This window comes from Rana temporaria, chromosome 8, assembly GCF_905171775.1.
Source record: "Rana temporaria chromosome 8, aRanTem1.1, whole genome shotgun sequence".
Lineage (NCBI taxonomy): Eukaryota > Metazoa > Chordata > Amphibia > Anura > Ranidae > Rana > Rana temporaria.
In genome coordinates this window covers 185,591,715-185,595,311 of record NC_053496.1, presented here as the reverse complement: position 1 = coordinate 185,595,311, position 3,597 = coordinate 185,591,715, and positions in this window count along the sequence as shown.

The following is a 3,597-nucleotide window of genomic DNA, read 5'->3' as shown; positions in this document are numbered from 1 at the left end:
TTACGCCGCCGTAGGGCAAACAATGTACGCTACGCCAACGCAGCGCAGAGAGGCAAGCACTGCATTCAGCAAGCTATTGCTCCCAATGGTGCACCAGCGTGGCGTGGGTTTTGAAGGCGTACATTGGCGTAGGTGAAAGTGGGCGTGAACTAATGCAAATGAGGCGTAACCCCATGCAAATGATGCGCCAGACAGGTACGTATACACGAACTGCGCATGCTTCGTGATGACAGCACCCCCCCATACAGCACCCCCCCATGCGCCTGCTCACAAGCACGCCGGCAAAACTGCCTAAGCTACGCCGGATCACTGTGTACGCCGTGAACATAGCGTACGCCCAGCCAGTCACACGTCCAACGCACAATACGCCGGCTTGTGTTCCCTGGTGCAGACCTGTGCATGTCTGCTGCTGGGTTGCACCTCCTTTATGGGGAATAACTTTACGCCGGATGTACAACTTACGCGCACCTCGCGTAGCATGCGCCGGGCACACGCACGTTCGTGAATCGCCGTATTTCCCTCATTTGCATATTCGAATGGCTGATCAATGGAATGCGTCCAGCCTACATGTGCGCCCACCCTACGCCGGCGTAGGCAAGTTACGTCGGCGGGGTGAAGCCTGTTTTTAGGCGCATATTAGTTTGTGGGTCCGGCGCACAGATACGACGGCGCACATTTGCACTTACGTCGGCGTAACTTGTTATACGTCGGCGTAAGTGCTTCGTGAATCTGGGCCTAAAGCCTCATACACACAATCAGATTTTCCGTGGACAAATCGTAGGACTTTTGTCCGAAAGACGTTGGGCATGAACTTGTATTGCGTACAAACGGCAAAAGAATTGTCGGCCAACAAACATGAAACTATGTGTTTTTTCAGCTCTTTAGCGCCACCCTTTGGGTAACCTGCTAATGTTGTGTTATGGTTAGCATTGTTTCTAAGCATGCGTGTTGGGAGTTTTGGGTGGGCCAACTCAATATTGGACCCTACAGACTAATAGCCGGATTCAGAAAGATTTATGCCGGCGTATCAGTAGATACGCCGACGTAACTCTGAATCTGCGCCGTCGTAAATTTAAGCGTATTCTGGAAACCAGATACGCTTAAATTAGGCTAAGATACGAGCGGCGTAAGTCTCCTACGCCATCGTATCTTAAAGTGTAATTTTTAGGCTGGCCGCTAGGTGGCGCTTCCATTGAGTTCAGCATAGAATATGTAAATGACTAGATACGCCGATTCACGAACGTAAGTGCGCCCGTCGCAGTAAAGATACGCCGTTTCCGTAAGAGATACGCCGCGTAAAGATAAAGCTGCCCCCTAGGAGGCGTAGCCAATGTTAAGTATGGCCGTCGTTCCCGCGTCAAAATTTGAAAATTTTACGTCGTTTGCGTAAGTCGTCCGTGAATGGGGCTGGACGTAATTTACGTTCACGTCGAAACCAATACGTCCTTGCGGCGTACTTTGGAGCAATGCACACTGGGATATGTACACGGACGGCGCATGCGCAGTTCGTAAAAAACGTCAATCACGTCGGGTCACGAGTAATTTCCATAAAACACGCCCCCCTCATCCTCATTTGAATTAGTCGCGCTTACGCCGGCCCCATTTACACTACGCCGCCGTAAGTTAGGAGGCAAGTGCTTTGTGAATACAGTTCTTGCCTCTCTGACTTAAGGCGGCGTAGCGTAAATACGATACGCTACGCCGCCTTAAAGATGCGGCGACCTAATTGAATCTGGCTATAAGACTGGGATGCCATTAAAGTTTGTGTGCGCGTGTAAAGGCAGGTGTCCCAATACTTTTGACAACATGGTGTATGCTTTAAACTTGAGAGGTCCATAGGTGGTTCCCTGGCTATGGAGGACATTTGCAATAAAGCCAACAAAGCATCCAAACTCTCTATAAAGAGAATTAATTAAAAAAAACGATTTTATCGTTATCTTACTACGCATAGGATATAAACCTAAAGTGTCGTGCTAGAAAGAAAAATAATTATTATAAATGACAATACGTAAAATGAATCCAGTGCTAACGCACACTCGATAAAAACGAACGGGTCCAAGGAGAAATGGAAGTGATGTTTATTGTCCCATGGTAAAAAGCGAGTCAGAAAAGAACACTAAAGTAATGTAATGCATGGTGACGTCATGAGCCAAAAGCTCCCCCCTGCGTGTTTCGTCACATCTGACGTCATCAGGGGTGCGGAAGCTACGCTCCGCCATCACACTATATGTACTGTAAATATTTATATTATATATATTTAATACAACAGGTGGGTAACTGGAAGGTTTTAGGGTTCTATCTTATTTGTATCAATTGTTGTGCCAGCCGTTTTCTATGCTTTTCGGCACAAATTCGTGTTTAGACCTCTTATCTTACTATGCATCCTACATAGAGTTCCAGGTCTGCTTTGGTCTTTGCCGTAGTCATCAGTAAATGTATAATGCGGGTGTATCTGTGTCACTCGCCTTTTCCGACATCTGTGACAACTCAGATCCTGCCGGTGAATCCAGCAGAGGGGAGGTGGGTGTAGGTATCAGAGACTTAGATCTCTGGGTGATGGTATCAGAGACTCAGATCTTTGAGTGTAGGTATTAGAGACTCAGATCTCTGGGTGTAAGTATTAGAGACTCAGATCTCTGGGTGTAGGTATTAGAGACTTAGATCTCTTGGCGTAGGTATTAGAGACTCAAGTCTCTGGGTGGTGGTATTAGAGACTCAGATCTCTGGGTGTAGGTATTAGAGACTCAGATCTCTGGGTGGTGGTATTAGAGACTCAGATCTCTGGGTGGTGGTATTAGAGACTCAGATCTCTGGGTGGTGGTATCAGATTCTCATGTCTCTCGTGGTAGATTTAGAGACTCAGATCTCTGGGTGTAAGTATTAGAGACTCAAGTCTATGGGTGTAGGTATTAGAGACTCAGATCTCTGGGTGGTGGTATCAGATTCTCACGTCTCTCGTGGTAGATTAAGAGACCCAGATCTCTAGGTGGTGGTGGTATCAGACTCATGTCTCGTGGTGGTATTAAAGACTCAGGTCTCTGGTGGGTGGTGGTATCAGGGACTCAGGTCTCTGGGTGGAGGTATCACAGACTCAGATCTCTAGGTGGTGGTATCAAAGACTTGGGTCTCTGGTGGGTGGTGGTATTATAGACTCTTGTTTTAGTGACCCAGATCTCTAGGTGGTGGTATCAGAGACTCAGATCTCTAGGTGGTGGTATCAGAGACTCGGGTCTCTGGTGGGTGGTGGTATCAGAGACTCGGGTCTCTGGTGGGTGGTGGTATCAGATACTCATGTCTCTAGGTGGTGGTATCAGAGACTCAGATCTCTGGCTGGTGGTATCAGAGACTCGGCTCTCTGGTGGTGATTTTGGAGACTCATATCACTAGGTGGTGGTACCAGAGTCTTTGATGTCTGGGTGGTGGTATCAGAGACTCAGATCTCTGGGTGGTGGACTTAGATCTTTGGGTGTAGGTATTAGAGAGTCCGATCTCTGAGATGTTGTCTGAGCCCCAGCTGGTGCCTGTGATGACACTGCATCAAAAATGCAATGCGTTTCGGCGTACACAGCCTTCCTTATAGCGTCTATACTATGAGGG